A 24,830-nucleotide genomic window follows, 5' to 3' on the forward strand; every position below is an offset into this window, starting at 1 on the left:
GAACTTGATCACTTTGTGTTTTAGACAATTTTAAACTCTAATCCCAAAGCTAATCATTCTCCTTTATACCTTCCTTCTAGAGAAATGTTTATGGTGGCTACTTTCCTGTTTAAAACAAAAAACTAAACTAAGCATTTACCTATTTTAATTTTCAGCAGTAGTTTTGATTTTTTTTTTGAACTTCCAGGTAGGTCACCTCAATTTCACCTAGTTTCTTTGAAACTCTTTCTCAACTCTCTTTCTGATAGGTTTTTAATGTGCTTTAATTTGGGTATTTTTCTAAGATTGAAAACAAGGTAAGTGGCCAAGACAGGAGCAGAAGAGAAATTTGCCAGAACAGGCTTCAGAGTGACTTACTAAGGACAGAGCTGACCCCTTCTCAACTTTTCCAAATCCTCTTGTTACTGTAGAGACCCTAAAGGCAAGTAATATCATTTCACAGTTGCTAATCCAGCCTTTAGAAATAGGTTGAAGAGTGCATATGACATGTCATCTCAGTCCGGCTCTAGTGGAACTTGCAGAAGCACACAGGCAAGATTCCCACGGAGATAAGCATCTCATGGCAGATTGGCTAACAGGGCCTCAGACCAGCTGATACCTCCCTTGTTTAACTCTCACTAGGATCAGCCATTAGAACCCCAGCTTTGCATGCTTAAAAGATGGCACATGATTAAAATAATGACAAAATTCATCCCTGTCTTAAAGAACTTTTCTACCTCTTCTTCTGGTTTGATTGTGTGCTTACACATAGTACTGTTTTCCATTTTGAAAAATGAAAGTTTTAGTGGTTTCCGTAGAATAAGAGCTGTCGAAATGCAGACAAAAGAGGTATGCACTTTGTTCTTTTCTTTCAGTTTTAAAAATATATCTTTATATGCGAGGGCAGATCCAAGTTTGGGGTCCTGAAAGTCAAACAATTTGGCAACCCCTTTTTAGAAAAAGAAGACAAAGATTAAAAGTATGTAATTGCATAAGAAACTGAATATCCAGTTAGAATGAGAAAATGGAAGCCTTAGCAGGGACTCATGAAAGGAACAAGCCACAAAGTTTAATTTTCATGAGCTTCCTAGTTAACCCATCTCTATTTGGCTGATTATATTGTCCCTTGGCAAAAAGCCATGAATAGTGTGTATATTTTATCATATGTTTCACAGTCCTTAAGCCCTTATTTAATGGAAGTACTCCTTTTAAAATCTTAAAAGTATTAGCGTCCTTAAACTTATTCATTTTATAATGCCGTATGAGATACCAAAGAGCCTAAATAGCTTTATTAATAGTCACGTTTTCCACTATAGAACCTACTTAAAGTGGTAATTAACATGAACCAAAAAAAATAAAGACTTACTAGTGTATTTATTTTGTCAGGAAAGTAAACACAATTGTGCTGACAATTTTTCAACACACATACTTCCTTTTCATTTTTAGAATAAGCAGAAACAGAAATTATTTTTCTCCTTAGATGTGTAGGCTCATCTCACAGTTATTAGCAAGGTAAAATAAAGGATGCCTGCTTTTGCTTAAAAAGAAATCTGGAATACTTGACAGTTTCATGCTCAAATCTGAAAGTATGGTCAAGAATTTTCCCGAGTGCTGAGACATATTATTCACCAATGAGGGATCAAAATTATTTATTACCTTGAGATTTCAGTTGTAGAGAAATAAATAATGCAATCAGGACCCTATGTAACAAGGATTTTCTATACCACTACAACTCCAAAGTTTTACTATTAAAAACGTAAAGGAGTTAATCATGTTGAAAAAAATCAATCCTGTGTTTTAAAGATATAGAGATTTTTTTAAGCTATAGTCTTCTTTGGGGACTATTGTCACCTCCCCTAAAGTAAATTATAAAGTATTTCACATCACTTTAAAAGATATCAATGTAACGAAAATATTGTCATGGTACGTTTATTGTAAGCATTAAAAAAATTACTTCCCAGATAGTTTTTAGATGTTTGTATGGTGAGGTTTTTTTTCCTCCAAATGTACTCAAAGAATCACCTGCATCATAATTACGGGATCGCTTGCTAAACTGGTGGTGCCAAGATCTGCTTCCAACCCAGCTAACTAGAATCTTCCGAGGGTGGGTTCCATGTATTTACATTTTTTAATTAAGATGTCCAGGGAATTGTTTTGCACGCTGAAGTTTATGAATCACCATGAAAACTATAATCTTACTGCATTTATTAATAAACACTTAATATAATTATTTCCTATTTCTTACTTTTGGCTACAAATATTGAAATGTGAAAGTAACCTTAGTTTAAAAAAGAAATTACCAAAGTGCTACAGATATTTGCCAAGGCGCTATCTTTCTATTCTTATATACCTCATGGGTAATTTTAAGATTCTTTATCACTCATGTATTTCTATATAGAACCTAACAATCACATTAAGCTTACTTAATTTTTTTGAGAGGTGTGACAAACATTTACTTAATATTAATGACTCAAATATTATGAAATCCCATAGTTTCTAATTAAGTATAATTAACTTAATAATTTTACCATAAGCAAGCTAGTGTCATGACTTCTAGACAAAGCAGAGTTAAGACATAATATTTGACAAAATCTGCCAAGTTTTGAAAAGATAAATTTAACTATGTAATTTAGGAAAAAAAGTAGGTTTTGAGTCAATTTATGTGAAACATTAGTTTATTTACCCCGCAATCAACCACGAAGATATGCATTAGAGAGCTATTGCAAACCTCTCCAGGCATGTTCAAAGCTACCTGCAAATAATGTAAGATTCATAGAATTCGAGCAGAAATATATTTCCTTACCTATCCACGTATTGTTAATCTAACCATCTTCTCTGTTTCCCGTTTCTCCCTTGATACTATTAGAGTAAATGTAGAAGAAAGATAAAAGTGACCTAAAGTTTATTTGATCACAAATATACATAGATCTAAAACATGGAGAGATCAGTGACATCCAGATGAGGCTGTGGTTCACGTCCCAAGAGGGAGAAGTAGCATCAAATGCTTTTTGACAATTTTAGCCCACTGTATTCTGTTCTATCCCAGACTCTGGACACCCTTCCTTGGCCAGAGTGACTGCTTCTAGAAAGTAATTTTGGATTGAATTAGAGCTTTCTGAGACAGACAAAACATACTTTACAGTAGGCAAATTGAATTTCTCTGGTTCAGTGACTTGCTGTGCCACGGTGCCTCTCAAGAAGATTTTCACATTATTGAGAGCTGGTAGATTTCCTTGTAAAATAGCCACAGGCAGCACATACATACTATGCGGCTGAGTCTTTGTCTGCCATTTCCCTTGGAAAAATTTCTATCTTTTCTTCACACACATACAAAACTATTTAAATGAAGCATAGAAAGACAACATAAACTATTGTCTCTGTCTTTGAAAAGAGTATGTTTCAAGTGGTTACTAATTCATGAAGAGGTCTCGAAGGAAAAGCTTAGCTGAGTACCTGGTATTGTGGAAATTCAAAGGATCTTTAATGGAGTGAAATGGAAGGGATATTTACTTATCTCATATACAACTATGAATGGAGAATTGGAAATATTTGCAATGATTTAATTAGGAATACTGTGTGGTACCAGCTGTTGGAGATATCTATTTATCCTAACAGTTTGCAAAGAAATGAGCCTCTTCTTTTTAATTTTCCCTTTTGGAACATTCCTAAAAATTATAGGCTGACTTAACTTATAACAAAGATGTTACTTTTTAAATATTTTTGTTCAAATTAAGCCAGAAATTTCTATTGAGTTTTCAACATGTGCAGGTATAAAGAGAAGTTAGTGGTGTTAGTATCAGAGGAATTGGCAGCACTTATAAGAAATAACTTTACACATTCTGAGTTTCATAGTTGACTCAAAAATTCTTTATGGGTCCCACCCGGTAGTGCAGCCGTTAAGTTCACACGTTCCGCCTCTCGGGGCCTGGGGTTCCCGGTTTGGATCCCAGGTGCGGACATGGCACTGCTTGGCACACCATGCTGTGGTAGACGTCCCAAATATAAAGTAGAGGAAGATGAGCATGGATGTTAGCTCAAGGCCAGTCTTCCTCAGCAAAAAGAGGAGGATTGGCAGTAGTTAGCTTAGGGCTAACTAATCTTCCTCAAAAAAAAAGAAAAAAAGAATCCTTTATGATTAACATAGTTCATCATACAGAGAACAATTTTTTTTTCATAGATATGGCAAACATTTTTTATTCATTCTTAATTGTTTTTGTTGATATTGTCTTTATTTCTGAAAGACCTCATCTTGTTGTTAATTTTGTAGTCACTTTACTCCAGGAAAAGTATGCCTACATAGTTTCCTACATGGTATGAAATGCCATAGTCTTTCTCCTATTCACAATATCATTTTATACACCTGAGGTAAAATTGCATGCTGTGGGGAAAAAACATGTCAGGGTCATTAGGCAACGAGGAGCATTCATTCTGAAACAGGGGAGAGGATTGCATTTAACCAGAAAATGCCGAGTTCTCTGTGGTGATGCTTCCCTCAGAGGTCCCTTGGGCTCAGAGCCCCAGGAACAGATGTGATTTCAGGCCTAGTCTAAAGAGACAGAGCCATGGGCAGACCCTCCCTCCATCAGCAATGAAGCTTCTGCCAGAAGCAGCTTTCTCACCAGGAGGAGCCTAGAATCGTTGCCAAATTAAAATCAGCTCCGTGAGAAGTCACTGGGCATAAAATCTCCAGTGATTTGGTGCTTGTTCACTGAGTAAAACCCAGAAAGCATATGTGAAGAATTCACGAAAGGGCTTGTGTGCGTGTGCCACAGCCACTGCGAGGCAGGGGGCTGGGGAGCGGGGCGGGGTGGATGGGGTGGGAGGGAGATCTTGTTGGCTTCTCTCCTGAAAGCGCTTTCTCAGGGGCTGCTGTATAGTTTGAAACCTCCAGCAAAACTAGGGTATCTAGACCATATGGGGTGGGAAGATGGAGATTATGTTTTTTTTTTTTTTTAATTCTGTTTTTCTCAATAGTTTTGTTTGATTTTGTTTTGTGGGACAGGACAATAGTAAAACCATCTGGCTTCTATTTTTCTTTTAAAAGTATAAATAAGGCCTTGAGAAGAAATTTGAAAACAGACTATAATAATGCTTCATGTGTCTAGCAACATTAAAAAAGTGTTCTATAAATAAAGGCATTAAATAAAATAAGACGTATTACAGACATATTTTAACCCTCACTTTAAAGAAGAAGTACACAATATTCAAGGGTTTGCCATAAATTCTAAAGCACTTTGGTATACTGCAAAATTAAAAGTGGTACAAGGAACTTGAAAGTGATTTATGCATTGATGGATTATAACATACAATGCTATGAATACACATTAGCTACCTGGCTTGTTAGCATCTTACATGATACTACGTCAGGAAGAATGGCTTGAACGTTTTATTTTGTTTTGTTTCAACAGCTCTGAGTTGCTGTGCATTGGCCAATTTAACAGCAAAAGTTACATTTTTACTGCTTTGCATATTAATCAGTTATTTAGAACATCCCTGCTGAGAAATATCATCAGAGCAACACCACCATTTTAATGGGGCAGTGCAAGATACCGTGGAGAATCAATTACAATGAAGGCCCGTGAAAAGCTGTTTTGCTTTCCATTATTTTACGGGGTTAGGAGGACAGTTGATGAGGTAATGAGACCTGAAACATTTCCGATACTTCTCAGGGAAAATAGAATAAAATTCACTTGGGTCAGAGGCATTACTGAAGAGTTACTAGTTGGAAATGTTGGTCTCTATGACTCTAAAAGCGTAAAAGCAGCCCGTGTTCTGCAATATTCACAAAATAATGTGAAACTCCTCAGGTAAGAGTAATGATGCATCAACTAAATAGTAGTTCAGTTCTACAAGCTTGTTTTCAGAAAAGGAATGGTAAATAAGATATTGGGTGACAAGGTCAAAAGTCTACACAAAGAAAAGTTTTATCAGAGCTAGCCTGAAGAAAGCTGGGAAATTTTTATCAGAGCTAGTCTAAAGAAAGTAATTTTAAAATTACCCGCTAGGTGTTACTAATCTAATCAAAAATCTTCAGTCTGGAGTTGAGAATCTTGTCTTAATATTCATTAGTTGGGATGTGTTCCTCAGTATGTAACTAAGACAATGCAACCCTAACAATATCAATGAAACCTGTTCCTGGAAATGTTTCTTCCAAAAGCAGCTCACTTCAAGTAATAAAAGAGAAGAATGAGGTACGAAGTGTTTTCTGAAGCAATTTTTCCAAACTAAACACAAAAGAGCTTCCTTTTAATCACGTCTCCACTTACAGTTTCAATCCTAACTCCCAGAAATCCTTCTTCCATTCTCTACTCTTTAATCGCATATAAGTAATTTCTGCTCTTGATTCACCATTGAAACTTTCTTGACTTTGTGCCTTTCCTCTGCCCAAGAGTAGATTTCCTTTCCCTTATTTTCACTTGCTCAAAGCATGCTCAGCTTTCAAGTTTCATGCTTTTTCCTTAAAGTGTTCCCTAATCTTCCCGGCTGGAAATCATTGGCAAAGGGCGCAGTCTATGCTGTAATGGCAATTTGTAAAGCTCTCAAAATCCTTAGCACATTCTGTTTCGTATTATGGATATGTTTGTCCTTCTTCTCAATTCCACTAGACTCTAAGCTCCTTGAGGATAAAGATCACATTGTATTGCTCATAATATGAAACACAGTATCCTAAACTTAGTAGGTGCTTGATGTAAGTTTGTATTAACTAGGTTAATGATACATCGAAAATATCTTTAAAAGCATTGCTCCTCTTCAGCTTACATTTTTAAGAATACTCTCTCAGAAAATTCATAAAATTTTGAAAAGTTTTAGTTAGTGGCTGAATCACATGTAGAAACTGGTTTAAACTGCAGAACTTTTTCCTCAAAAATCTGTCTGGTCAGATGAACGAAAGTATGTATATATCAAGTATAAAGTACCAAATAGTGCACTTCCCTTTTAGCAAAATGCACATCCTTCACTGCTACAAGAAAAACTATTATTGTATAAATTGAATCACAAAGATTAACATTTAGCTTTTATCATACCTTCTGCAAATAAAGTGAAAAGTAAAACGATACAGATAAAAATAACCACTAATCCAAAATCTGACTGGATTACCAAATGTGGGACTCATTAACAGGTTCTTAGCATAGTAGACAGCCTCATTTGGGTGGTGGCTGGAACTAGCGATGATAGGTGCAACTTATGCAATGGTGAGCAAGAAGGATATTTCTTTAGGACAGAGAGGGGATGATTTGATGCCTCTTGGTTTTCAGAAACTATGTTGTAACTATAATTACATCTCTTTGTAATTTGATTTGTAGATTACTTTGAAATATATCATTTATATCTGTGAGGGATTTCATTGTATGAATTCTTCGGATCGTTTATTACAAATCCCTAGATATTGGGCATTTGGTATGTGTAGGAATGTACTTCAGTAGGCCTGAAACCCAGGGTTCTTAGGGTCTGGAGCACCAGGAAGACTTACCCAAAGAGGCGGAACTTTACTTTCTCCTCTCATGAGCACTCAGAAAGTATTGATTTCGTTACCACTTACTTGAGGCAATGGGCTGGCACAAACATATCCAGAGACTCCAGAATATTCTAAGGAATATCAACCACCTCCCACTACTCCTCTGGCCCCCGCATACCACCCATGTTTCTTGAAAGGATCTGAAAGAAGGTGTCAGCTGCAACAGAACATCTCTGTGGCAACTGGAAAAATATGGATCTTTCTTCCCTCCAAGGCCAGTACCTTTGAGTCTCTTATTTGGACAATTATCTTCCGGCAGTTGCATTTTAATACATATATATAGTTATGCTATGGTTATATATATATATGTCTTTATATATATGACTATATATAGTTATACATAAAGGTATATTGTAAAATTTTTGTGTATGTTCTCTCTATTATATATGGCACTGTGGTTCTTTTGATTTATTTGTCATCATTATTTCATTGGAATAAATTCCTAGATTTGGAGTAAGGTTGGGGATGGGGGTGAGTGAAGGGATATGTATGCATTGGGTTTTGTTCTATGTATCTTATTGTTTGAATTTTTGATTTTATTAAATATGCCTTCTATAATTTTTAAACAGTTGAAAAATACTTTTTCTGTATTTTTGGATTAATGTTTTCCTATTCTTTACTCTTGTGTATTTGTGTCTTCCCTCTCTTCTTATTTGAGTACGCCAAAAAAAAGCTTTCAGTTAGTTTTTTCAATAGACAAACTATGTATTTTGTGGAATAAATTCTCTAGCTCCCTGGTGGACTTGTTGGCACTCTCCTGGAGATATGTCAGACTCTAATTGCTGGTCTGGTTTTACGGAGGTGACCTCAGGAATGTTCTTGGATCAGGCTATATTTTCCCCAAGAATAGAAAGCTGATGGATCAGAATATCATTCCTCCTTGAGAGAGGATGTAGTGCCCTGAGAAGTTAGTATTTAAAAGTTTACACTCTTTGGGAATCTTGATGAGTCTTCGGTCAATCATTCGGTAAACACATGTGTCTATAGTCATTTGTAAATAATTTCTTTGTTTAGTACTGCAGCAATTCCTAAATGTATTCTAATTATTTACTGCATTTTATTCATTTTAGATTTATTTTACTATCATTTTTCTAGTTTTTTTGTCCAGTGAATTACCTTGTCTTTTCAACTTAGCTTATTTAATGAAAGTACCTTATAAAATTTCGTCTGACAGTTATAAATTTCCTTTTTATTAATTTTTTACTTAATATTCTTTTTTTCATCAAATTCTAAATAGTTTTAACCTATCATTTGGTTTCTTTTTTCTTTTTATTCTTTTTCCTTTTTCTCCCCAAAGTTCCCCTGGTACATAGTTGTACGTTCTTCGTTGTGGGTCCTTTTAGTTGTGGCATGTGGGACGCTGCCTCAGCGTGGTTTGATGAGCAGTGCCATGTCCGTGCCCAGGATTCGAACCAACAAAACACTGGGCCACCTGCAGTGGAGCGCATGAACTTAACCACTCGGCCACGGGGCCAGCCCCTCGTTTCCTTTTTTTAAATTTTCTTTAATATTGGCACCTGAGCTAACATGTGTTGCCAATCTTTTCTTTTCTTTTTTTTTTCCTTCTTCTTCTCCCCTCATACCCCCAGTGCACAGTTGTATATTGTAGATGTGCTCCTTCTGATTGTGCTGTGTGGGACACCACCTCAGCGTGGCCTGATGAATGGTGCCGTGTCCACACCCAGGATCCAAACTGGCAAAACCCTGGGTCACTGAAGCAGAGTGTGTGAACTTAACCACTCAACCACAGGGCTGGCCCCTGATTTCGTTCTTGACCCCAGGCAATTAAATGAGTTGTTTTCAAAGATTTCCCTTGCTTTATTTATCCTTTTATATTAATATCTAACATAATTTCCTTTTGGTCAGATAATGTCATGTGTAATACTCCTTTTGTATTTTTTTAATTTTTAAGATAAATTTATACCCCCTTCACCCATTTTTTCATTCTTCCTTTTCAATATATTGAAATATCATTGAACTTAGTACACTATCAGCTTTGTAACATTCCACAGACATTTTAAAATAAAGCAATCTCTCTTTTCTTTCTATGGAATGAAGCATCCTTAATACTTACCAATTGGTATTATTAATGCTAGTCTATGGAGGGGTAACTGAGATTCTGCATAGTTTGAACTTCTGAAGTGAACAGTGATTATGTTTGACATAATTGGGACTGGATCCCCTGCCTTATGCCAAGGGTCTGCTATCATTACTACCTTAGAGGGTCTTCCTTTGGCACCTAGTGTTGACAATACACAAAGCAGATTATCACAATACAGTATCAGGATGCCTGAAAGATACTAAAGAGAAGCATTCCAAAACATTGGTACTATATCCATATGAATGTCAAGAGGGAAAGAACTGAGTTCTTCTCAAGACATCAAATTATAAAAGAGAGAGAAAGCAGAATAGAGCATGGGCTTTTCATACTTACTTTCTCTGTATTTGGGAAAATGGCAATGTACAGAAGGAGTAGATGACAATCCAGAAAAACAAAAAGGCATTGAGCACTGGGGGGAAGAAAGACTGTGGCATCCATACTACCTTCTAAAACACCTAAATATCTTTGTTTTAGAGGAAAAGATGGAGAGTCAAAGGTAGCAGTGACGAATGAAAATATATTTAATCATAAGGAAAACTTTATTACAAATATATGTATTTTGTTTTAATAAAATCATTTTGATAAGGAATTTTACTTTGTATTTGTTTCTTTTATTTTCATCTCATGCTTTTTGTTAAAAAAAGATTAAGTTTTCTTTACCACAGGGACTTTTAGATTACATTGATTCATTAAGTTGGGGAGGAATTTCGAATGCTTAAATGTGATCTTAAAATAATTCATTTGAATAGGAAACACATGGGCATGGTAAAATAAACAAATAAATAAAAAATAAACAGTACAAAATGATCCATAGTAAGTAAGCACAGGATGGTGTTTTGCACCCTCACAATATCCAATGGCCTCTGGATAAGCCTGTACTTAGAATTTTGTATCTTTAAATATCAATAAGCCTATCCATTGTGGTGGACTATTTTCTTAGGCTTGTGGAAGGTGGACAAAATAGCTTCACCAAAATAAAATAAAACAAGCCAAGCACTATATGTGAGAGAGACCTGTGAGTGAAGGGCAGCCTCATAATAGTATAAAAGGTAAAGAGAGCGGAGAGCATCATTTAATTCACAGAGGCCTTCTCTCTACAGAGCTGCCGGCATCCCACAGTTCTGCTTATTCATTTCCTGGCTACTGTCCAACTTGTTGGTTTTGGGATCATGGAGAATTTTGAAACCCAGGAGCGCCTACACCAACCAAGACTATCGCACCTGATACAGGTGAGTATTATTCTAGGCATCTATTGTTAGTAACGTGGAAAGAGCTTTATATGTCCCTTGCTACTGTCGGGGATCAGAATCAGTCACCTCAAAATGTGTCTCTGTCTTGACTACTTTTAAGAACAAGACTCTGAAAGAAACTTTGACCTTCCCCCTAACTGCCTTAAAAAATTTAAGATAGAAGGCCTGTTCCAGGAAGGAGCTAATACTATAAGAAAACATTGTCTCTCTCCGACCCAGCAAACACTTGTTTAATAAACATTTGCATTTTGATCTCCATGTAAATTGCCTTCCTCCCCTTTGAAGTCCCAAACCACTACAGTCAACATTCTCCTTTGTGTCTAGCTAAAAATGGTATTTAAGGTGGCAACTTTGGCCATTCTGGCAAGTTACTCAGTTTTTCTGGGTTTCTCCCATATATACGTTATAAAGCTTTGTTTAATTTTCTCCCTTTATTCTGTCTCACATCAATTTAGTTCTTCGGCCAACCAGAAGGTCCTAGAGGGCAGTGGAATTGTCTTCCTCCCCTACACTAATAAACAGTACCATGGTTGCCCTCTACTGTGGGTATCTTGTTCAATAGAATCTGACAGGTTAGAGTAAGCAGTTCTAGGCACAACACGAGTCTTCATGCTCACCAGACATTTATTTATTTAGCAATCACTTTAGAGCTTGCCCTTTTTTTTTGCAACTGAACAACTTTTCCGGAATAAGCATTGCAGATGAGATCTAGAGTCTTCTTTATCCCTTTAATTTTCTGACTTTAGAACAAAAGGTCATTAATAATAACCAGCTGCAATGATACATTTTTGAGTTGACATCAATATATATAGTATTGCAGTCCTGAATATGTTAACTGAAGTATATTTCTGCCTCCCTGTATTTTGGTATATCTGAATCAAGGAAGAGATACTTCATGGCTTAGAAATGAATTTATGGCATAGCTTTGTTCAAATTCTACTGTAATGGGGTATTAGCTCCTAGATTGCTGCTTTCCTGATGCTACAGGAGCTGGGGCTATAGATGTATATATTGAAGAAATCCCTAGAGCCATGCGTATTCTTCTGTTATGATAATGTTACCATTAGCCTTGATTGCTTTTGACAATGGTTACGAAATTGCCCAAAGCAAGAAGTTTAGTTTTGTTCACATTTTCCCCCTTAATTTGGGAGAGTGTTTTTATTTCACTTTTATTTGAAATGAGTTCCTGTGCTGTTATTATGGCATTTTATGTGGCTTGTCATTGTAGTAATCAATTTTATATTTTCTTCACGCCAGTTCAACATTCTGCTCTTGACGAGCACTTTGTCATATTTACTAGAGTTCTTGTCATACATAGGAAAACGCTTCCTCTATTTGTCTTCTAAATTTTCTTTTTCCCTTGTTAGTAATTTTGCTATCTCTATATCAATGTTCTGGCTGGTTGCAATTACAAGTTTTCCCAGCTGGGAGCTTGTAGCATTTTCTCAGTCGCTGCAACATGCTGATCTATTCTGATATGAGTTCCAATTGTTTCACCTCCGTGTTCTGCATTTTTACAATGCTTTGTTGAAAAAGAATTGTCGAAATTGGAAGAGGTAGTTTGCTTTTTGTGTATTTCACCTGAGACAAACTTTTTGTCACTTAGGTATCTTCCCAGTGAGATGAATTCTTTTAGGCCAAGCTCTTGGAATTGCTGCCTAGATATTCCAATTCAAGTTTAATCTATAAAAATGTCAAGGGCAAAAAATGATTAAGTTCAAATCCTGAATGAGAAACTAATTGACGCTGCTCACGGCAACATGTATTAGAAAGATTCTCATTTTGAATTCAGTAATTGTGAAGATCTATGTGGGTGTGTTGCACACATGCATGTGGATATGTGCTCTCCATTGAGATCAGAGTCTTAATTATTGCCACAGATTGCTGCCATTTTCTTGTCTGTTTTTGTCAAAAAATTCTGTTGACAGTAAAGGTGTTACTGTAGAATAACTCTCAAATCACAAATCGGAATCACATGGATGGCTGGATGAAGCGCAGAGATTGTAAATCAGTACGTCTGGGGTGGAGCCCAAGAATTTGCATTTCTGATAAATTTTCCGGTAATGCTAATGTTGTTAGTCAGGGAACCAAACCTCTCTAAGCCATGAGGCATTTGACATTAATGAGTCCTAAGTTTTTAAGTCAATACCTCTCTCATTTTTTAGAATATTATTTGAATGCTCCTTTAGGCATGATGATTACCATGGGAAGGACAACACTAGCCATCAATTACACATAAATTCAAGAGTCCAAAATTTTACATTACGTATACACACACACACACACACACACATTCCTCTTCCATGAAAATCTTACATATTTGGATGGGTTGTTGATTTGACTTAAAAATTTATTTCTGATATAACATAGGTTGAAATGAAGGAAGATTTATCTACAATGTTCCAAAACATTACTTCAAAAACTGCACAAAAAAAGCAAATGTGCAAGAATGGAAGGAAACTTTAAACTAATAGCCTAATTTAAAATGACACTGAAACAAGTTTGACTTTCTATTCAAATACACAGTTTTCAGTTACCAAAATTTGACTGATAATCCAGTTCTAAATAGTTTTCAGATTTGATTAGGGAACGTCAGACAAAAAATTCTAAACTAAAAGGATAAAAAACACAAGTTTTCTACATGAGTATATTTTGGCAGCTAAAGAGTTAGAGAAGTAAAGGCAAATTCCTAGAATAATAAGAGATCCACAATTATTCATTATCTAAGAAATTTAAAGTAGTTAAAATGTTAAGATGAAATATAGCAACTGTTTTAAAAACATAGTTATAACTGTTACTGAAGCAGGTTTATCTTTGCCCGTCGCCCAGAAACCCAATCACCCAAATGACAAGCTTGCAGCAGAGAGAGGTTTTAATCACAAGGCAGCCAAGTGAGGAGGCAGGAGAACAAGTCTCAAATCAGCCTCCTTGAAAATGGGGACTCAGGGATATTTATGGGATTGGGGGCAAGGGGATCTGAAGTGTGGGGATATATGTTTGGAGGCAGGGAGAAGTGAGATAATCGATGATCTGCGCGTGCATAGTCAAGCTTCACAGCTGCTCATAGGATGCATGTTCACAAGATGGTGGTGTTTGTGTGATCTAAAGGGAGTTGTTAACCTCTTGACACCCAAAAATGTCACTTACTGGGCACCTACACAGGCTCAGTTGATGGGTTGGTGGTCTCAACTGATGTGAACTAGACAAGGGGGTCCTAATTCCTATAAAACAACTTGAATATCCATTATCTTATGACTCAGGAGCCTGGGAGGTGTTATCTATAGGAACCCAGTTGGAGTAGGATAATACATTGCCTAGGAAGCACAGTTCATGGAACAACTAAAAGCTATAATTAGTAATTGCAAAAAACACTTTAGTCATTGGTTACCTAATCATTAATGGATAACTGTTTACTGGTTTTATAGCCACTGATTTAGATTATTTTAAATATTATTTTGCTCTTAAGTAATCTTTATTTTGATGATAATATGAGAAGCAAAATCTTGGAGCTGTTGGGAAAATGGCCTGAAAGGTCTTAAAACAATGTTTGAATAACAGAAGAAGATAAATTTTATTTTCTGGTTTGGGTTGTTTCATACATCTCAAAAGTCACACATACAAAGTATTGTTATAACTATTTCTATTGTCATTTTAATTACTTTCGATCCCTTATTTTCTAATATCTTTTTTTTTCTTTTTTTGCTGAGGAAGATTAGCCCTGAGGTAACACCTATTGCCAATCTTCCTCTTTTTTTCCTTGAGGAAGATTAACCCTGAGCTGACATTTGTGCCAGTCTTCTTCTACTTTATATGTGGGTCACTGCCACAGCATGGCGTATGAGTGGTGTAGGTCCACACCAGGAATCCGAGCCCTTGAATCTTGGCTGCTGAATTGGAGCACGCCCAACTTAACCACTAGGTCACAGGGCCAGCCCATAATATCTATTATTTTTAATAGCTTAACTAAGATAAAATTGTCATATGATAAACTGTACACATTTAAAGTGTGCTTTGATTAGTTTTGATACAAGCATATGTCTGTGAAATTGGCAAAATGGTAACTATAATTAACATACTCATCATCCCCCAAAATTTATCCTGCCTCTTTGTAATTCCTCCCTCTCATCTTCCCTCACACTCCTCCCTGGCCCCAGGAAACCACACATCTGCCTTCTAACACTATGCATTAGTGGGCATTTCCTATAATCTTATTTAAATTGAATCATACAGTATGTACATTTTTTTATGTTTTTTTAATTCAACTTAATTATTTGGAGCTTCATCCACATTGTAATATTTATTCAGAGCTCTTCTGGAGCATCTTCCTATTCTCACATCCTTCTCACCGCCCATAGAGCATAGAGAAAAAAGAAAGGAAGTATGTTTGTCTGCTACAAAGCCACATTTCAAGAGTATCTACAAAAGTAACATAACAGAAGCTGAATTATAACATCTATTTCTCTCACCTCACATCCTTTCTGGAACAAAACAAAACAAAACCCAGCCTCTACTTCTCAATTCCACTCCACCTAGAACCAGCTCCCTGATGGGACTTGGAGAAGGGAGCAGAGTGAGAGAGATTTCCTGAAATACTTTTCTAAAACAAGCGCTGCCTGGAAGAAAACATTTGGAGGGATATAGGAAAAACAAGCTAAAGTGCACCCGCTATACAACATACTTACAGGAAAACTATTCAAAACACACATAAACCCTTGTCCACCTTGGCCTTCTCTGACTCTCCCTTTCTAAACCCTCTTTTTCCTTAGTGCCTTATCTAGATGTGGCCTCCAGACTCTGTGGAACTTAACTCCCCTACACTGGCTTTCCTTTGGTCTTTGCTAAGGGAAAACTCTGAGAAGGAATATTAAAACCGTGACAGAGTTAAGTGGGAACAGCAGAAAAATTCTGGATGAGTTTCAGAGATGAAGTAGAAACCCCTGAAGTGGCACTATACACAGCTCTGAACCGAGCTTCTGTTCAGTGGCCAAATTATTTTTAAAAAGAGTAAGACAAGTTAGACTAAATCTAGATCAATATGTAGCTTAAGAGTTCTGCCTGTTGCAAATTAAGACCCAATATCCTTATTTTTAAAGTTAAAGGAAAGTTTGTTTTTCAAAGAAGTTACCTATTTCCATAGAATTTTGTTATTTTATAAAAGAAAAGATCAAGTGCACATAGAGTAATATTCAAATAAATGTTTGAAATACTTTATGAATATAACTTTGTTTTTAGAAAACCATTTTATATGACTTACTGGGTAGTCCCAGTGAGAAAATGACCAAATTTGCAGGTTAAATAATTTGTGGACAATTAAACATCTCAAATCAAGGAAGGAAACAGAATTCCGACTCTGTGATTTTCCACTTAGCCATTGAGCTATGCCGTATCAATCCTGCTATATGTGTAGTGAGCACAGATGGTAAACACTGAGAAGCATCATTCTTTACTCTAGGTCTCTCTGTAGCTATGTATCTATCTATCTATCATCATTTCTATACCCACTCATTCCATTAAGAAATTTCGAAGTTTTTGAACTTTTGGGACCAATTTCCTCTTTTCTGCCCAAGTGTAGCGCTTTACTTTTGAAGGACTCTAGGACAAACAGATCAAATAGGTAAAAAAGAATAATATTCTTTTCTGGTTTCCTAGTGAATCAGTTTGTTAAAGCCTAGGTATAGAGACACCGAATCACACACTCTGGGCAGGGGGAACCTTCCCTTTATAATTTATGTGAGGATGTCCCCAAGAGTTGGACAGTGTGCTACATGTGTGGGCCTGTGTAACAGCCCTTCCTGAATTATTTGTACCTCCATTCATAGCCACAATTTCAGTGTTTTTTTGTACTATTGTCAGCAGTAATTACATACTCTGACATATTCAATCCAAATGACTTACTACTTCTCACAATCGAAGAATAACAGAACAATATGAAACATAGTAAAACATAACATCATCTCCTGCTATTTCATTACATATTCTCCTTGTAACAGGCTGGCCAAAGCATCCCTTCAATATGATTAGATAAGTGAGGAAATTATATTAGATTTAGTTCCCTAAAAGACTATCTATAGTAAATAGAGCAGTGGGTTTCAATTTAAATGAAAATCGATTGTATGCTTATTGGTTCTTCTAAGCTTGGAACTGGAAAATTAAAAATTCACACATAGCAATTTTTATTTGCTTCTGAGAGAAGGCTCTTGATTTAGACACCCAGCAGGCTGTCAAAAGGTAAATATAATAGTGGAGAAAACATAAAAGTATTCTATTTGGGGGTTTATCATAATTGTGTGGATAAAACTGAAGATAAATACTACCTTTGGGTTTCTTAAACAATTATATCATGAACTACTAGTTGTTGTTGTTGCTATTGTTTCATACACAGCAGTAGGGCTAACATATCTCCCACTTCTCATGAAATATCCTCAGTTTACATCCACTATCCCAATGTAATTTTCCCAGTCTCCAAATTATCCATGTTGGATGATAATTTCTATCATCATTATCCATACTGGAAACTGTCCTTCGCAGCAGCCCAGTAACAGTCTCAAGAACTTTCCAGTATTGTCCTGGGATAAAACACCATCAAATTTAAATCATATAGAATCATATTTGGATTTCATAAAGACAAGTTTCTGAATGGTATTTAGGACCCTGAAGTTCTGTGATTCTAGGGGAATAATTAAGCGTCTGATCTAATTGTAAATTTAAGTAGGTAATGAATGAAATGAAATTTGCCCTTAACATCGAATCTGTCCAGTCACCTTTCCTGACCACCTGACCATCTCTGCTTAAAACTAGGTTTTTGAAGAACTGTTTATATCTATGTATATATATGAAGAAATATATATATAAAGTACTGAAAATGGACAGGAAGGAAAATAAGAGCTCTACATCAGAGTAATGTGCAATTAATTAGAAGCAAAAGACTAGAATTAAGAATACTAAAATAAAAAAGTAAGTACCACACCCAATCTATCGGCAGAAATCTGGAAGAACTTTATCAAAATATTTTCTAATAATTCTGAAAAGTAGTAATGAAAGCTAATACCTATCGGGTATTTATCATATGCCAGGCACTGTCTAAATCTCACCAAAAAAATGCGGTAGATACCTTTACAATTTTCACATTATAGATGATGAAACTGAGGGACTAATCGTTTCATTGTTTCCTAGAGGTAATGCTTTTAGAAAGCAGGGAGCAAGGACTTGAATCCACATGGTCTGACTCCAGAGCCTGCTCTTGAACCGCTAGTCCGTCCTCAAAAGAACAACTGTGGCCTTCCTTCTAACGAAAACCTAGATATGTGAAAATTGATAGTTACATAACTTTTATAATATCAATTATATAAAAATTCCACAAATCGTCATTTATATAAACAGTTCCATAATTTGGTCTGGATATTAATGTAAGGTTCATTGGTATATATTTAACAAATTTGTCTTTTTTCTCTTAAAAATCACGTTAATGCCACATTTTGACCCAAAATACATCACTTCTTAACAATTCCTCCGAAATTATAGATAATGATCTGTAAGTCATATTTAAAAGCCCTGCTACATAACACCAAGTGAATCTTGGTTGTGTCAGTGCTATTCCCACTGCTTGACATATATTATATGACTCATTCTCACTGAAACATCACAAAGTGGGTACTACAGTTATCCTGATTTTTATACATAAATTACTTGTCATTTCTGGGATTCATGGAGAATTTCTAGATTCCCTCTTATTATTGCAACTAACATGAATGTTAAAATTCTTTTAAAAACTTTACGTATATTATCTCTTTTAAGTACCAAAAGAAATGCTTTATTTAGGTAGTATTATTATGCTGTTTTACAGCTGATTGTTTTTAACTTCTTCTAGCAACAGAGCATATATAAAATATGGACACGTGGTGAAGTGAAATATACTCCCTCAAAATCTCAACTGCCTTGAAGGTCAATCCTTTCTTTCTGATATTCGTTCAATAATTTATAGTATAACAACTATTATCATTCTCAAAAGTAATTCACACATGACGTGAGTTGAATTTCCTTACTCTGATTCATATCATTTAGCAATATTATAACATTTGTCTTAAGAACCAATCCAATCTACCCTCTTTTTTGTTGTTTATCTTCTTCATTTTAATATAAATTTAAAAGCCAAATTTGTTTTCTTTTAACATTTAATTTGCCCTATCGAACTCACCATATTCTAGATTTTATTTTTCTGCTTAATCTTACTAATTGGTGTCATTCTTGTATTCTCTGATATTACAAACAATAGTATTAATAACAGGAATGTCTTCCTCCATACCTACTCTATGCCTGGTGTTCACAAGAAGTGAGATAGAAGAATCAAGTTGTTGATTCAAGTACAAAAGAGGTCAAAATCCCTCATTTTGGGTATCCCAATATATATCCCCTGGACAGGGACCGAACGTGACTTTTTCAACTTAGCTTGTTATGATTCACTTATTCTTCACAACAATCTTATACACTAAGTACTAGAATCTCAACCTACTGTATGAGAAAATGGATGCTTTGAGGATTAAGTAGCTTGCATAAGACCATGTAATTATGTGTATAGAGATCCAGGATTCAAACCTAGCTTTGCTGATTCCAGAACTTGTACTCCACTAATATCACCATACTACCCATCCCCGTCCTGCTGGACTTCTCTTTGCTGCTCTCGTCTGCTTTTCTTCCTTAAGACCTCACTTTGTTTCTCTCCTTTCTCTCTCATCTTCTGGACAAGAGGAGCAAAGTAAGCCCCACCAGAGGGCTAAAGGGTTGAGAACTCTGGCCACGTGTCCATACCTTCCTCTCCCAAAAATCTGTACATTTCTCCCATTAAAAGGACTTTTTCGAAAGGGTAATTTCTGAAGGCTGAAAGTGACTTAAATTTAAGACCAGAAAATTCTATTATTGTAGAGAATGAAGGGCCTGTAAGAGTTCATTTTATAGATGGAAAAAATGAGACAGAGCAGAGAAAGGATTTGCCTCAAAATCACACATCCAGTAAATGATAGAATTGAGCAGAGGACCCAGGTCTTTTGAGTCTTGTATCCACACTATTGTTTCCCAAATTATGGGGATATTGGATGAGTTACAATTCTCAAGGTGATTTTAGCTGTTACATGGCAACAGCATTAGATGGTAGTAAATCACATACTGAGAAAGTTATTCCCATTTCAATTCCTTACAATCCTTCGATGAGAAATTCTCAGTTTAATGATAGTGTGTCTTTTAACCCCACTTAAACATTCCTCAACCCTCGTTTTCCTGTGCTGAAAAACATGTAGTGAATGACACAACAAACACTGTGACTTTCTACTTTATAGAAACAAAACGTTACTACAGTTGAAGAGTATATGAGTCAATTTTAGTCCTTTTGCTATTGCAAAATACCATAAACTGGGTGGCTTATAAACAACAAACACTTCTTTCTCAGAGTTCTGGAACTGGGAAGTCCTAGATCAAGGTGCCGGCTGATTCAATGTCTGGTGAGGGCCTGTTGCCTGGTTCATAAGATGGAAATCTTTTCACTGTTTCTTTGCATGGTGGAAGGAGCGAGAGAACTCTCTGGGATCTCTTTCATAAGGGCACTAATCTTATTCATTAGAGCTCTGCCTTCATGATCTAATCACCTCTGGAAGGACCCACCTCCAAATACATCACTGGGGATTAGGTTTCAACATATGATTTTGGGGGGACGCAAAAATTCAGTCTGTAGGAGAGCCCTTCCCTGATTTATCCTCCTTTTCAACTGGCATTGACTAATTACAATTTGATCATTTCCATTCAAATGAATTTTTTCATAGTTTTAAGGATAGATGTATACATCTATACATAGTACAGATGCATATGTACAGTCAGTACGGTCTGAAGTGATATACATAGTTTTATACAGTTTTATCTGTCCTTTCATGAAACTATTTTACATTTTAAAAATATACTTAAATTACATCATTCTTCTGCAACAATTTTCAGCTCAATTATTATGTTTCAATATTTATCATCTTGATGCCTATGGCCTTCATTCATTTTTATTGCTGTATATTATTCCATTCTTCCATTCTTCTACTACTATGCATTTCCTTGTCTCCAGTTTTCGTTTTTTTGATATTACAAGCAAAGCTACTTTGAATATTCATGTTCATGTTGAATTGTGTACAGATGCACAAGTTACTGTAAGTTAATGAAAATAGAAGAGTAATTGCCAACAAAATTTTGTGCCTATATATTTACTAGATTGTGCTAATTTTTTTCCCAAAATTGTGATCCCAGTTTTATACTCCAATAGTATAGAATGATTATTGTTAATCTTTGTTATGGTGATAGTTTTTAAATTTTTGCAGTTGGAAGTAGCAATTGTGTGTTTATTTTACATTTCCCTAGTGCTAGTGAATTTAAGCATCCTTAATACATTTATTTTTCATTTATATTTCTTTTATGTTAATTACATTTTCACATGTTTTAACTGCATCCTACCAATAATTTACTTTAGATATTTATTCATGACTTTTAGATGTTTTTTTTAATTCCTACTCAGTTTTGTATGTTTCAGCTACATTTTTCCATCATTGGGCTAATTTTCTTGAATTTATTTGTAGTGCTTTCATGTAAACTAAAATTATTTCATTTTGGTATAGCCTAGTTTATATATTTTTTTAAAGTTCAAGGATTTTACTTCTTAGTTAAGAAATCCTTCCTTTATAAAGATTTGAAATATATTCTTCTACATTTATTCTAAAATGGATGTAATCTCTTATTAAACATATGAAGTTATTTTATAGACAATGATATCATCTACAAATAATGATCATTTTAATTTTACTCAAAAATCATTTACAGTTTCACATGTAAGAAGTTTGGAATTTACCACTCCATCTTAATAACAAGTAAAAGCTGAACAGACTGAAAAATCAAGGACTCTTCTTGCATCTGTAGGAGAGGGCAAATTGATGCCGCTGAGATTGGAGAGATAGACAGGTGAATACAGGGAGTCACAAGTCACTGGAGTGGGCTAACCTGGGAACCAGTGAAGGGGTAGAGCAACCTAAACTGTAACTGACTAATTATTGGAGGCTCAATGTGAACAATTCTGAAAGTTAAAAACTTCATGGAGACTCAGTCATGGCGGGCCCCTACGACATTGTGTGATTTACCTCCAGAACTCAACCAGGGGTTCACAATAAATATCAGAGAAAAATCCCTTCAGACTTCCAGCGGGGGGGGAAAGGAAAAAGGAACCATTTCAAATAGACCAGAACACTTTGTTCTTAACAAGGCCTGCCTTCAGGGAAACTACTAAACCAGAACCTAACCTGCTTGGGTATTATTAGAGAGTAACTGACCTGGGGGAAGGGAAATACCAAACTCCAGCCCACTGTACCGTCTTGTTCCACCTAAGGGTGACAAGAGATTTTCACATATTGAGGTATATGAGGTAACTATTGGGATTCAAAACGGGTTCAGCTTGAAGAAAAAGCCTTACTTGTGGCATATCAAAGATATATTGTACATCTGCTTTAACCATTAAAGTAAAGAATTCATTCTCTTAAAATAAGAATGCATACTCCCCTCTTACTCCCTATTGGTAACACCCTATTGATAACATCCCCTTTAGTCCCTTTCCTGACATCAGGGTCATCTTGATCTGCTGATTTACAGCTGAATACCTCTTTGAAACCTGGGTGGAAATGTATCCTGAATGTGTTTAATGTATGTCCTTTGTTCTAAAAAGACACAAGACTGTACTGAAAACCATGCTTCTCCAGAATGCTTTCTTCCTTTCTGGAAAAACCCTTCCTGGGTTATAATCCTCACCTGGCTCAAGCAAAACTCACCTATCTCTCTTCTCTATAGGATGGTTATCAGTTATTTTGCATCAGCAAGGAGGAAGAAAAAAACTCAGAGAAACACTTGGGAAGTTCACAGTCCAGAAGCGTAGACTCACTACAAGACTGAGATGCAAGGGGCAGGAGGAAAGAATTAGGATTACGTTGTGATTATAAAATATCCCCATACCTGTGAAGTAGTCTGGTTTTATCTGAAAGTGAATTTGGATTGGCTGTAACTGTATATTGCAAACTGTATGGAAAACAATAAAAAATAGTTAAAAAAAGAAGTATAACCTGCATGCTAAAAAAGGAGACAAAATGGAATCATATAAAATGCTCAATTAAAATGACAGAAGGCAGGCAAAGTGTGGAAGATAAGCATAGAAACACAGAACAAGGGCAACAAATAGAAAATAGGAACAAATATAGTAGATACTAATCCAACTTTATTATTAACCAGTTTGAACATCAATGGTCTAAATGCACCAATGAAAGACAGAGATTGTCAGATGGGCCAAAAAACATGACCCAAATATTGTGTCGTCTACAGTAAAATTATGTTAAATATAAAGACACATATAGATTAAAAGTAAGTGGATGGAGAAAAATATACGTGCTAACACTAATCAAAAGAATGCAGGAGTAGCTATATTAACCTCAGACAGAGCCGACTTGGAAGCATGGAAAGTTATCAGGGATAAAGAAAGGTATTACATAATAATAAAGGGGTCAATTCTAAGAAGACATAACAGTCTTTCATGTGTATACACCTAACAACAGAGTGTCAAACTATGTGAGGCAAGAATTAATAAGATTGCAAAGAAAAAGAAATGAATTCCTTATCATAATTGGAGACTTTAATATCTATCAGAAATAGATAGATCCAGTGAGCAGAAAATCTCTAACATAGTTCAACTTAACAACACTGACCAACTGGATATAATTGACATCTATAGACTGTGTTGGGGAGGAAGACATTTCCTCTTCCCAAATGAGGGTTCCTCTGGCTGGAGAACGAATTAAATTCACATGAGACAGAACAGCAAGAGAAAATTAAACAAAGCTTTATGAGGAACCATGGCCCGGGGCCTTTCTTCCCAAAGGAAGAAAGGGCACTGAAGAAGTGGGGTGCACGTAGTGGTTATATACCCCCAAACAGGGTGTTTCACATGTGATTGAAATGTCCCTCCCGCAATAGTCACAAGATTGCCCTGTTGGCACAGTGCTTGATGGACACAGCAGGTAGTGGTCTGCTATCTCTGTGGGCGTAGCAGGAGGCAAGTCTATTGTCTGGAGCTGGGTGGTCACAGGTGAGCGCAGCAATCAGTTCCTTGCCTAAGGAAAGATGCTTAATCCTTAAGAAATGCCAACAATGGGAGGGGGAGGGAAGTCAGTTACAGGAGGTTACCAGACTAGCACAGTAAAATGCAGATTTAAGTCCTTGCCTTTGATATTGATTAAGAGTTTCTAGAGAGAAGGTCATCTCCTTTCTTCTTCCTGGTACAGAGAGGGAGGCACCTTTTACAGATAGAGATTTACCTTACAAGTGTAAATGTGTCTTAACAAAGGCAAGTTCCATTCCTCCTTCCCTGTCCCAGTTTATCAAAAGCAATCAGCCTCAAATAATCCTGATGCCAAAGAGACATATCTTGGGGTGGCCATTTCCAGGTCCCTACAACTGCTTTATCCAACAACAGCAGAACACAAATTCTTCTTTGTCTCACATGGAACATTCAGCAAGATAGACCACATTCAGGGCCAGAAACACATCTTAACAAATTTAAAAGAATAGAACTAATACTCTGCTCTCACACCACCGTGGAGTAAAAGTACTAGAAATCAATAACAGAAAGATAAGTTGAAAATTCCAAAATATATGGAAATTACCAACATGCTTCCAAATGACACACAGGTCAAAGAAAAAAATCTCAAGATAAAATTAAAAAGTATTTTGAACTAAATGAAAAGGAAAAAACAACTTATAAAAATGTGTGGGATGTAGCAAAAGCAGTGTTTAGAGGGAAATTATAGCACTGAATGCATGTATTAGACCTTGGTTGTGGAGATGAGTTTTTAGATACAACACCAAAAGCAAGATCAATGAAAGAGATACATAGGAGGCACATTCAACCTGCAATATACAAAGGAGTAAA

The sequence above is a fragment of the Equus asinus genome, chromosome 9 (assembly GCF_041296235.1).
Source record: "Equus asinus isolate D_3611 breed Donkey chromosome 9, EquAss-T2T_v2, whole genome shotgun sequence".
In the NCBI taxonomy this organism is placed as follows: domain Eukaryota; kingdom Metazoa; phylum Chordata; class Mammalia; order Perissodactyla; family Equidae; genus Equus; species Equus asinus.